At 36.6% G+C, this 13,994-nt stretch overlaps 1 protein-coding gene across 15 annotated transcripts in view; it reads left to right on the forward strand.

The window, feature by feature from the left end:
* The window catches only part of DIP2 (disco-interacting protein 2), a 686,249-nt gene that overhangs the window by 542,589 nt on the left and 129,666 nt on the right, over nucleotides 1-13,994 (forward strand). The window lies entirely within an intron of this gene.

Consider the following 13,994-nt stretch of genomic DNA (forward strand, 5'->3'; position numbering starts at 1 on the left):
TAATAAGTCGTGCCATGTTGGTGTCACTTGTGAGGTTCAGACCTGCCTTCAGACAGTTGACTAAACAACAACACATTTTGTTTATTATTTTAACAATTACTTCGATTCACATTGCTGTAATTGTTTGATTCTTAGAATTACATTTTGCTATTATTATTATTATTATGATTATTATTATTATTATTATTATTATTATTAATTGAAGACCTCCCTCAAAGTAGGTTGTATATCATATGAAAAAGTATATGATATACAACCTTCTTTGACGGAGGTCTTCAATTGTATATTGTTCCTGTATTTCTGTCATTTTTATATTAATTTGCTATTGTTCTTATACTGGTTGAGTAGAAGATAAGGCTTTATGGCCTGAACTCTTCCAGTAGAAGTAAGTCTATTAAATAAATAAATCATAATGCATTCTTTTTTTATCTAAGTGTCCCCATTTGTGGACGACGACGCACCGAATCTATAGTTACTTTAGCTGCCAATAGGTGGATTAATCTTGCTCAGGATAGGGACCAATGGCGGGCTTAAGTAAGGGCGGCAATGAACCTCCGGGTTCCTTAAAAGCCAATAAGTTAGTTAGTTAGTTAGTTAGTTAGTTAGTTAGTTAGTTAGTTAGTTAGTTAGTTAGTTAGTTAGGTGTTATCCTTGGCAGATGGATTACATAGCGCCATATGATGATTAATGGAGCAATGGTGACTACGATAAGGGAAGCGGTAGTATTGCGCTAAAACCTACCACCAAGCACCGTCTTTGTCCTCCACAAATTCCAACTGGTCCTGCCGGAATTTCATTACACAAAACTTGTCTGAGTCGAATGAAACAACAACATAACATATCTGGCAAGAATTTCCAGCTCTTCCTCCTATCCCCATCCTGTTTAAAAATATGCATTGCAGAATGCAGTCAGTTAACTTGCACCCTCTACTTCTTATCTAGTGAACATTTGACGTTTCTCTTTATCTTAGGGGCCAAATTTTAGTGTCACAGTGAATGGTTTTAGCATCGTGTCCCATTCAAGCAAACAACAATAGTTTATGCGTCCGCATTGTAGACCTAATAGCATTCCGATGGCTGAAATCTCCATAGATGAACCATTTATACAATATTTGTCATGCTGAACTTTTTCTAGGAGGAGTTTCATGGCGTCAATTTTCTTTCATTCGTACTGTATGGCCATTTGGTACAGATAATTGTACACCGTGTAGCTTCACAACTTTCAGGCACAATTTCGATTATTCTTTGAACAGTTTTCATTGGTCCACATGATGTTTCTTAGTAAGTATATCCATCAAACCATCAGTATCATAGCCGAATGAGACGGAAATTCCGTGCAGATGTATTTAATCAGCTGTTGTTCTCGTTTATGATACACAGATTGTACGTAAGAAATTACATTCCTTGATCCTGGATCCTAAAAGCTCTTTATTAGGATTAAAATATCACACTAAATCATTTAACTCTGACAAGCAAACGTTCTCATGGGAGCAGATAAAAAAGTTATTTTTTTCCCTTCCACCATGTTAATGTCAAAACAAGTGCTTATACAAATGTTGGCCACTCGGCCGCAATTACGAGGCCGCTCAGAAAGTGATTTTCTCTGGGACCGTTTACAGAAAGAAAACACAATTTCATGGAGAGTTTTATTGGGACAGGTACAGCAATGTTTTAAACTATTTTTGACATATTTCCCACCGGATCAACAGAAAGATGCAGACAGCTGTCACACTGGTTCCGAACCCAGGCGGCTGACTTCTACGACACAGGATACAAAAGTTGATTCCACGGTCTAACAAACGTCTCAGTTCCGGTGGGGAATATATTGAAAAATAGCTAAACAATTGCTGTGTCTGTTTCCTATGAAACGTTGTTATGTTACTGTAAACGGACCCAAGTAAACTTACTTTTTGGACGGCCGTCGTAATTGCGCTCGAGTGACCAAAATTTGTATAAGCACTTGTTTTGACATTATTAACATGGCGGAAGAAAAAAAAATAACTTTTATTTGCCTCCATTAAGTTACTTGATAAGGCATTCTTGGATCTGGGTAGGGCCTATATGGATTATTATCCCGAGTTTATCGGAATCTATATATATAATTTGAAATGGTAATGGAAATTACGGGACAACGGCTGAACGGATTTTAATAAATGACCCCTCATTTTGAAGCTTGGAACCCAAAGTTTAAAAAAAAAAAATAGTAGTTTTCAGTGAAATGTCAGTTTTCCTACATAATTTTCCTATTTCCAAAATCCATCTTTCGTCAGTTTTGAGAAGTAATTGCATTTCAAAATAAAACAAAACACACACTACAATAAACAATAGGCTATTATACGAAGGCCATGACCTGCAGGATTGCTGACATATTTAGAGCTCAAATTCAATTGGTTATTAAAAGCTTCAAGACTTATTAAAAATAATTTACAGGTCTGATTCTGCGGTGTGTAATTTTCTGAGTTCAGCTGTGTATTGGATATTAAAATCTACAAAACTTGAGGTGGTTTGATGACATTATTACCATTAGAAATGAAATATTATTATAGTTAATGCCATGATGTTAACTTTCACCTACAATTCACAATGACCTGAAATAGCTATTGCTTTACTCCCACATGAAAAACCCACTGATAGTCCTGACATTTTCACTTGCGTTTTCGAGTTGAAACTCAAAACCTGAAGGTGGATAAATTCAAGAAAAAGTACGTGCCATAAAAAAAAAAACCATTGAGAGGGAGTATGTTTCATTATTATGGAAGCAAATAACTTTCTTCATTAGAAATAAATCTGAAAAATTTTTATTTGAACGTCTAATGAACTTAGTTTGCAGCATTTGCTGCACAAGCCACTAGTTTGGATTATAATATCACGTTTCACAGACAGTAATCGTCTCTTCTTAAGTCATTTCGAAAGGGAAAACCGGAAAAGAGAGCAACCCACAAGAATACGTAAAACCGCGGATCGCGGCTTAAAATCGTCTTCACAACTAGAAGCATTCGAACCGCCTTTAAAATCCATCGCCATCCACCATGTTTTAACCCCCAAACCTCTACTCAAGCGGGAAAGGAAGATTTAGTTTCGAACTGTAGAATTTTGAATGGGATGCTGTGTATTTTAATTTGTTTATTTCGTTTGCCTACATTTGACATTTACGCTGAAGTCCATGATGCTAATTTCTCCGAGACACGAAATATTTTTTTCTCCGTATCGTACATAGGATTTAATTAAGTGCGAAGAGAACGAATTTCATTAAAATAGGCGTGAGATTTGGTACAACATCTCTAGCAGCTTTCCTGAACACTCGAGGCCACGACGCGATGGAAATAATAAACAGCTTCCGCCTCCACCCCCACTTTTTCACCCCTCTCTTTGGGTTAAGTTCTTTCTACAAGCCACTAACAACTTGCTGACGAATAAAAAAGTTTTCACACACTAAACTTTTTTAAACGAAATTAAATTTCTTGTGCTCCCGGAGAAAACAGGAGTTTTCCCAGCAAGTTGGTAGTGTGGGTAGCTGGAATGTGAGTGACGGTCTAGCGTGGAGCAACATCCACACGTGGTAACTTGTACAGGGACATCATTTTATTTTTACTTCAATTTTTATTGTACCTGAGTTTTTGAATGCACTTCACTGCTACCCCTTCTACTAATGAAGTTCCAACTGTCCTCCAGACAGAATCAAGGCCGTATAGTAAACAGTACTGAGTTAGTGAATATAGTACGTTCCATAAATATGTTCGCGTTTTCCAGTGACGAAAGAGCTTTCAATATTGAACCATATTTTCGCACAGGTACTGTCCGTTTGCCTACGTCGCATCCCGATTTCCCTCACCTGCTTCTGCACGCCCCTCTGTAAAAGCTGGGCTCTCTTAACCTCTTTTCTGAAAACATTAATTTCTGTTAGGAATTGGACGTTTACGTAATATTATACAACTGTTTAAAATAACTTAAATAAAAGGGCCTCGTTAAGTAATTAACTGTCACGTGATTTTCCCGCTTTCTACGATCCTGCGGCATAACCACTTGGACGGACAGTAGATAGCATGTCTGAGTAATTTTATCTGTGCGGGTCGGGCAGAAGTGAAGATTGAATTTACAATACGTAAGGTACTCTTTTATAGAGTAAGTACAGAATTATTTCAACATGAGTTATTAGTACGAAGGACGAAACTGGCAATTAGAATTAGATGCAATAGTCTATAGTGCGATAATATGCACGAAAGAACTGAAGCCTGTATCGAAATGAACGGCCACCATTTTCAAAAATGTGTTTAAATATCCATATTATGATTATTTTTCAATTGAACTTCTTTCTCTATATTGTACGCTAATGTGCTGTAGACAGTATAATATACACTGCATAATGAATACGTTCGCATGGATAACTCAGTTCGTGAGTAAAAACACTTATTCTTAATACAGTACTGCATTTTGATTAAACAAAAACCTAATGAAAATTATCGAACTCAAAATTGCGACATTTCCTAGTTTACGTAAATGGACGAAGTACTTTTCTTCCCTCCTATACCTAGTAAACTGATTTGTCTGAGGTTTACGCCAGTATCATCGAACTCCAGTCGGGGAAGGGGTTAGCGAACGGTGTTTCCGGTTCTCTAATGGTAGTCAGGTTAATATTAAAAATGTTAGTAAAAATAAAATTATGTCCCTGTATTAGTATTACATACAGGGTGTATAACGAGGTTTCCCCCCGGTTTATGGAGGCGATTCCTGGTGTTATTTAGAACAAAAAATGTAAATACAGTAATGTCGTAGCATTCATAATTAAGGATTTGCAACAGATTTTCGAAACACGCCATGGTGTATGTAGCGCTAGACATGTTTGCGCAGGACTAACGATATGTGGGGGGGGGGGGAGATTTGACGTTTCACATTCCAAGGTATGGAGAATTCTTCATGAGAACGGACTGTATCCTTTTCATGTGCAAAAAATGCAGCATTTAGAACCACATGATCATGGCAACTATTTGCCTGCCAGATCCCCAGATTTAACACCCTAGATCACTGCATCTGGGTGTGGATGAAAGACATCGTGTACCAGATTAGGGGTGCAAACACGAGAAGAGTTGATTCAACGCATTCTCGATGCCACAGCGACAATAAGGAACGAACATGTGAAGTTACGAAATGCTACACGCGCGGTTCACACCCGTGCGAATCTTTGCCTTCAGATGTAGGGAGGAAATTTTGAACATTTGCTTTAAATCTACTCTACATGCAAGAGACTGGAACAAAATGAAACAATTGTTTGTATTCTAACTATGATTTCCATTTTTGTCAGTGACATCCTGAAATAAAAAAAAAATTCTGTTTTTTTTTTTTTTTTTTCAAATTGCCGTAACTCCTTAATTATGAATGTCACCACATTACTTTATTTACATTTGTTGTTCCAAATAACACCAGGAATCACCTCCATAAACCGGGAGAAAACCTCGTGATACATCCTGTATAAATACATTATTATAAAAACAACCCTACTCAAAATTGTTATTTTTCAGGAGAACAATAAAAATAAATAGAACAACACATGTCAGCTGTTTATCCTTGTGGCTATTGCACCTGACATCTGTCATTTTTGGAGTCTATAAACAATTGAAATAGTAGCAGATGTGTCCTTAACTCAATTTCATTAAAAATGACTAGGGCTGTTTATGTAAGAATGTCTTCATATGTATCGAGGGTAGGTGCGTAAGTCAATTCGTTAACCTTTGTAATATTTCCTGGGCCCACTCTCATGTTTTCTATGTTGTTTCGTGTTTTGCCCCTCGATGACTTTTGAATTTCATGAAATATCCCCCTTTCCCACCTTCGTCTTCGCCTCCGTATACGATCCATGTATCTATCTTAATGTTTTCTATCATCTGTTATCTTTTTCTACCTCGAACTTTCTTCCCGTTCACTTTTTCTTCCATTGCATACTTCAGTAGGCAGATTCTTCTTAGCTATTGACCACGTCAATTACTCTTTCTCTTTCTGATCAGTTTTAGCATTCTTTCTTAACCCACGCTTTGTAGCATTCCTTTATTTCTTATTTTATCTGTCCACTTCACACGTTCCATTCTTTTCCATGTTCACATTTCAAATGAATGCTTCCAGTCGTTTCTCTTCACTTCGTCGTTATGTCGATGTTTCTTTCCCATACAATGCCACTCTCTATATAAAGTATCTCACTAGTCTCGTCCTTAGTTCTTTTTCCAAAGATTAGCAGAAAATGCTCCCTCTTCTATTAAAAGCTATTTATATTTTCCTTTTGACTTCTTGGCTTGGCAGCAACTCTTGTTACTGCCTATAAAACGCCCGAAATACTTAAAGCTGTTTACTTGTTACCTCATTTCAAATTCGCACGTTTATCTTTTTTTTTTTTCGATAACCATGATTTTGGTCTCTTTTGCGTTTATATTCATCTATTATTTCTCACAGCTGTCATTTGGCTCCTTAGTATCGTGTGCTGTTCTGTTAACAACGCCATATCATCAGCTATATACTGTATAACAAGCAAAAGTTTCAGTCCTCGCTAGACCAGTTATCAATATGAGCCCGAGAGAACGAATTAGCCATCAATGTAGACAAAACCGTATCCATGATCTTCCGTCAAGGACGAAGAATAGCAGCTGAAGATACACTCCGTCTGGAGCACAGGGAGCTACGAAATGTAACCCAATTCAAGTACTTAAGAATCACCCTCCAAACGCATGGGGATACGTATACACAGCATGTAAATGAAAGAACCATACATGCTATAAATTAATGCATGAAATACAGCATGTAAACAAATTATCGCTAGAGACAGCCATGACATTATTCAAAGTCAAAATCAGCCCTATATTGCATTATGGCCTGAACATCATATGGGAGAACCTTACAAAGAACAATTTAAAACACATAGAACGAGTGAAGGCAACATTTATTAAAAGAGCCCTATCCATGTCAAAATATGCTCCATCACGACTATGCTACGAAATGTCAAGGGAACCCTTCTATATCGAAGATTTGAGACACCAACTACTGCTCCCGTCCACTACTCAGTACGAGAATCTCCTACAGGAACTCCGAACGAAGAGGTCACAAATATGGAGCGACTTCTTTACAACAGAGGCCATGCTGTCTGACGAGTGGAAGAGACCGTACTACGAACTCAGACACACCATCACACGCTTCGCAGTGCATGGTTTTCATTTCAAGATCTGCAAAACGACAGGCTACATGAGCCCAGTGCAGAGTGCGTGTGTAAATTGTGCGAAAGTGCCTGTGAAAGATACCACGCCCTCTCATGCAGACTAAGAATCGAATCACTAACGAGTTTCTGTAGTGAATAAGCATCCATAGAACGAACACACAAAAATATGCATATTTTGCGCTTTTCTTCCTATTATTTATTTATTCTTCGTCCTCCTATTACTCGTCTTATATTCTGAAAACAGTTCTTCGCTAAATCGTCCAAGTAGATGTCCATGTACTTGATTAATAGAGCAGACGTCTTCTAAGGTTGGTTGGTACTCTACTCCAGATTATACGGAGGAAAACATCCTGAGACACATAGACTGTTCTTCATTAATAGGGGAAAAAAGTGTTATTCTGTTAAATAATAGGTCAATTGATACTTCAGATGTATACGGAGGGAAACATCATCAAGCGCGGTGGTCATCGATAAACGTAGCGGGGATATAGCGAGCACAGAATATGTTTATGAATTAATGAAGTTCTGTTCTAGGAAACGAAAGCGAGGACTGTTAAGGCAATGTTTGAAACCTCATAGGACCCTCGACGTCATCAATCACTTAACATTTGACTTCTGAACATGCCTGACGGCTCTCGAGTGCACTTGTGTTATCCCTTAATGGCCAGTGTTGGAAGTGTAGAAATTAGCAGATTAACTGTTTAGCTAAGTGCACTGTAATCCTCTTACTGCATTTGAAGCCCTGAATTGAGGCGTGCAGATACGCCAAGAGACAAATGGAACGTTATTCGAAAATCCATAATCAAATCGGTAATTTGCCTTCAGTCCACATTTTGACATAAATAAGTTGTCTTTACATTAGTAAGTACTGCTCTTTTCCTTGTGTAAACGACACTTGTAATTTTCGTTGCTTTTCGTGTGGAGGTTACTTGACTTAGTTTCAGAACCACATATCTCCTGGTTTCGTAAATTTAACACTTCTTCAAACAATACGATTCGGGGGATAAAAGAATGATACTGTGCAGAAACATTTAAAGTAATACAAATCAATTACTTCCCTTAAGCCTTGGTTTTTCTGAACCGACGCATGCGAGATGCGAGGCCCGCGTCGCACAAATCCGGACTACACGAGAGATAGTGAGTGGTTTCTATGGCTGCGAGGTGCGCAGACCTCTCATCTCGCAGTTACAGAAACCACTCACTATCCCTCGTGTAGTCCGGATTTGTGCGAGGCGAGCCTCGCACCTCACACGTCGCAAGCGTCGGTTCATAAAAACCAAGGCTTTATGAAATGCAGTGAAATAACAGACAAACAGGAATACTGAACCCATAGGCGAAATATGTAGAAGAGTTGTAAGGGACAGGGAATTGTCCGGATGAGTTATCTGTAGAAGATGAAGCAGCTGTATCAGAAGACGAAAAAGGATTTTTCTATTTCAGGCAAAGAAGTTGAACTAGCGCAAAGGGAAATGAAGAATGGGGAAGCAACAGGAGTTGATGGAATTGCCATTGAATTAGTGAATTGCATGGGTGAAGACAAGTAGGAAATTCTATCATTATGCAACGAAATATATGAGAAAGGCGAATGGCCTGAAGATTTTACGGAGATAGTGGTGCTACCAATACTGAGGAAAAAAATGCCAAGATATGTAACGAGTTCGGAACTATCAGCCTGATATCACACTCGGTGAAGATTCTCCTTCGAATATTGAATCGACGTTTATATTCTAAGCTGGAAGGACAGTTGGAAGAAGAGCAGTTTGGCTTCAGGAAGGGAAAAGGTACGAGGGATGCAATTGGACTACTACGAACAATCGGCGAAAGATATCTAGAGAACGATAAAGAAGTGTATATAGTATTTGTGGACCTAGAAAAGGCGTATGACAGAGTGGATTGGAATAAACTGATGGGAATCCTGAAGAAATTAGATTGGATTGGAAAGAGAGGAGACTGTTCAATAATCTTTATACGAATCAAAGTCAGGATAGGAAGTGAAATAGGGAGATGAGTGCAACAAGGATGCCCTTTATCACGTACTCTGTTCAACATCTACATGGAGTATTTAGTGAAAAACTGTTTTCAGTACATGGGAGGGGTTGTAGGAGGAAGAAGAATAAAGTGTGTAAGATTTGATAATATGGCGTTGTTAGCAGAAGAAAAGACGACACTAAGGGATATGCTACTGGAGCTAAATGACAGCTGTGAGCAGTATGGAATGAAGATAAATGCCAACAAGACGAAGACCATGGTCATAGGAAGAAAAATAAAGAAGGTAAACTTGCAAATAATAAATGAGTCAATAGACTAAGTGGATAGCTTCAAGCACTTGGGTATACTATAAGCAGTAACATGAGCTGCTGTTAAGATGTGAAAAGAAAAAGCAATGACAAAGAAAGCTTTTAAAGTTAATGGAGCGTCTTCTGCGGAGGTCTTGAAAAAAAACTGAGGAAGAGACTAGTGAAGTGCTTTGTGTGGAGTGTGACATTGTATGGAGCAAAAACATGGACATTATGACGAAGTGAAGAGAAACGTCTAGAATCATTTGAAATGTGGATATGGAGGAGGATGAAGCGTGTGAAATGGACAAACAGAATAAGAAATGAAGCTGTGTTGGAAAAAGTGGTAAAGAAAGAATGATGCTGAAACTGCTCAGGAAGAAAAAAATAAATTGGCTGGGTCACTGAGAAGAAGCTGCCTGCTAACGGATGCATCATCATCAACAATACGATTTAGGCCCATTGGCCTGTTCCGTCTCCATAGCAGTATTAAAATTGGTCTTTCCAGCGTTTTGTAGGGCGTCCGATTCGTCTTCTCCCTTGCGGGTCATATTCGCTATGGAGATTATGAGTAAGATTTTTTTACACTAGTGGGTTACCAACCCTCCGAGCTACCTATTATCCTCAGGAGAGGGGGATGTTCTGTGCCTTACATGGCTAGCGAGAGTCCTCTTCCCAGGTTGATTTTCGGAGTTTTCCTTCTCCTACGCCCTTGCCAAGATCTCACATATTGGGTAATATGTGTTGGGGTATTTTATCGACTGCCAAGTCTAGATACGCCGTATTTAGTTTTAGCAGGGCCGCTAACGGATGCACAGGAAGGAATGGTGAATAGAAGAAGAATTCGGGGCAGAAGAAGATATATGGTAGACGACATTAAGACATATAGATCATGTGCAGAGGAGACAAAGAGAAAAGCAGAAAATAGGAAAGGTTGGAGAATGCTGAGTTTGCAGTGAAAGACCTGCCATTTGGCAGAACACTATGTATGTATGTATGTATGCCCTATGTATGTATGTATGTATGCCCTATGTATGTATATATGTATGCCCTATGTATGTATGTATGTATGTATGCCCTATGTATGTATGTATGTATGCCCTATGTATGTATGTATGTATGTATGTATGCCTATGTAGTCACCACAGCGGATTTAGTGACTACCATAATAATGGTCCGTAAATATGTCACCTATTTGAGATTTGTCTTTATCTTCTTTATTCAGGTCTTACAGAACTTCTTATGCGTGTTCTTGTCGTCCAAGTAAGTGTTACTTGACTTAATTTGTGTTAATGTTCCTAAATTTCTCGATGCCGTGTACGCATTTCACTTGTCACTGTGGAACATGTTTAGTATATCTACTCCTTTGTGTTTTCCGGGCTTACTGTAGGATGTATATATTACAAGTAGTCTAATTAGATCTTTTCTGGTATAGCTTTATTCCATATTTTCAGGCCTCTTCGTTTAGAACATTTATTTCTTGTTCTTAACGTCTCTTCTGCTTCTTGTAGTTATTATGTTCATTAACGATTCCCATTCTGAATATATGTTGTTACTCAGGGGGCGTTCATCAGGATAGTTGTTTAGTCTTCTTATATAAAATCTTGATACTTTCTTTTAATAAATTGGCTTTAGATATTTGCCTATTATTTCGTTCCTTATTTATCTTTTTTCCATCTTGTTGATGTAATAATGTCTGTTGAAACTAAAAAGCGATCGAACTGAATATCGTTTTCTCTGCAGTCTCTTGTATCTTCAAATTGGAGGGCTGCTTTTTTATTTCCAATTACACAATTAATAATAATTGTATAATTTCTGTTATTCGAATATTTTTGTAGGTATCTGTTATAAAAACTGTATTCATTACTTTCAGTTCATTTTAAACACTGAAATCAATTAGCAGTTTGCCATTATTATTATGCCAAGTCTTCTTACCTATTATTCTAGGTGCTGGTCGGTTACTTGTTCTCCACTTAATAACTCTGTGGTCATTTCGATTCGTTTTATCTGTTACTTTTTGGAGTTCCTTATAAAATTCTTCGCTTCCACCTATTGTCCCTTCATTAGAGCATATATTATGTAACTTTGTATCTCATTTTTCATCTTTGGTTTATAAATATCGCTGCTCCAACGTCTACCTCCTAGAGTGTGGAAGTCCGATATTATATATATATATATATATATATATATATATATATATATATATATATATATATAATATCATGTCATTAATTTCAAGAGGATTATTCTTTGAGATATTTCAAACAAAAAAGTTTAATATAATTTGCTCGTTTTTGGTACTTCTCGCGATAAAAATTGTTTTATAGGGGTATAAAACATTTCGTAGCATGTTTTGAGAAAGCCATGGATTTAATTCATAATATGCTCTGTCAGTTTAAGAGAGCATTGTATTATGATAATAAATTATTTAAAGAATTTTAGTTTTGTCCTTCAAATGTGCATAAAGTTTATCCGAACAAATGTAACTTTTCATTCTGCAAAGGAATTTGACAATGTTACATTTGTTCCTTTCAAATTTCTGCACATTATTTTAAAGGACAAAACTGAAATTCTTTAAATCATTTATTATCATAATACACTGATCTTCTGAATTGACTGAGCAGATTGAGAATTCAATCAATGGCTTTCCCAAAACACGCTATGAAATATTTCATATAAAACAGTTTTTATCTTTAAAGGAAAGCAAAAACAAGCAACATTGTATTGATTAAACTTTTTGTTTGAAATATCTCAAAGAGTAACCCCCTGAAATTAATGACATTACTTACGGTTACTTATATTTTAGTCTCTGTAATAACAGTTGTTTCTATTGAAAAAGGTCGTTCTCATTATAGCATTTCTACCTTGTTTGTAAGATCTCTAATGCCCCAAGTAATTATTTTACATTTCTCTATTCCTGCCAAATTTATCTTCACTGTAACTCTTACACTATTCATACAGTGAAAGTGAGTTTATTTGTTTGTCATAGCAGGTAACCAATTTGCTGCTGAGATAATCTGTTGATAAGAATGCCATCCCAAAGCCTTCACCCATGACTTCCCATTTGATGTAGGCATATCCCTAGAGGGAGAGCTGCCACTTCCGCCTGGTCGGCAAAGTAAAATTGTTTTCACTGTCGTTGACTTCACACGAAACATTGCACACGGGAGTCTTTGTCAAGTATTGTCAGCCGGAACCAAATTAATCCCAGATTTTTTAAAGTTATCTTACTTCTTCTGTTTTTCAACCGGACTTGGAACCGTCTTCGGCGGAGTTTAGTGTATAACTATCCCCAAATAGTTTCGCTTCGCATTGCATTTTTAATGGTTACCGGTATATTTACCGATGTTCTTAAATAATCTGACGTCCTCATCAGTACTATGAAAATAATAGCTGTAGTTATTATTTTTCTTGAACTAGCTCATAGTCATATCATTTAGTGTGGTGATTTTCTGTAAATTTTCTTTTAATCTTCTTTTCACGATGGCGCATTTTGTCAATTTTTTCTTTCAAATGTCTCTATCTATTTTTTAATACTGGTTTGTTTAGTTACGCCATTTACTGGACTGCATTTGTCTCAATTTTCGTTTCAAGTGTTTTTTTTTTCCGAAATATTTAATGATTGTATTTCTCTTAATCTTGCTTGTTTTTCAAAATGTTTCACTTAGTTGGCTTTATTTGTATGAATTGACTTCTAATTTGTTTTCATTTTTATAATCTTTTTACGACATTATTTTATTAGCCTATACGTATTTATCTCAATTTTCTCAATGTTTTGACTGCCTTCAAAAATTGAAATATTCATTTTTTTTAAGACTGTGAAACTAATCGTTAGAATGTTATTTCAAATGTCGATTCCCACATATCCTTGTGTTAGTGTTTTCCGAAACTTCATTTCGTAAAATATTTTAAATATGAGCACAATTCTTCGATCGGCGGGAGAAGGCACATTAAGTCAAAAAAGGTAGATTTTTCTGTTGTACCTAATCACATAAGTCAAGTATTTTTTCTAATTTTTGAAGTAATAAAATTTCTTGTATTTTAAATTGAAAAGAGTCTTACTTTAACCAACATACTTGAATTTCATTATTATACTTATATTCAGTTAAGAGTAAATAAAAAAAAAAAAAGTTTCTGCTGAAAAATTCATTTTTTTACTTATGTGTCTTTTCCCACCGACCAAAGAATTTAAAATGGCAATTATCTATATTTATATCCTTCTTTCAGTTTGATAGTAATATTAATTGTTTGTAATTTGCTTCATGTTGAACAATTAGACGGCAGATATGCATAATGCTGTCTGTGTTTCACAGAAATCAGCGCTCTGTTTCCACATATGAGGGACCTTCAGAAATATCACAGGTCAAAGCACTCGTAGACTTCCACCCACGTTCATCACTAGCACACATGTGTGGGAAGCTTAATGTAGACACTTTGTTTTTCTGAATACGCATTTACAGATAAAACGCTGTACTCATTCAAACATAGTTTTTGAAAACAAAATATTTCCAGATTGTGGTAGG

Source organism: Periplaneta americana, chromosome 1 (genome assembly GCF_040183065.1).
Source record: "Periplaneta americana isolate PAMFEO1 chromosome 1, P.americana_PAMFEO1_priV1, whole genome shotgun sequence".
Classification (NCBI taxonomy): Eukaryota; Metazoa; Arthropoda; class Insecta; order Blattodea; family Blattidae; genus Periplaneta; species Periplaneta americana.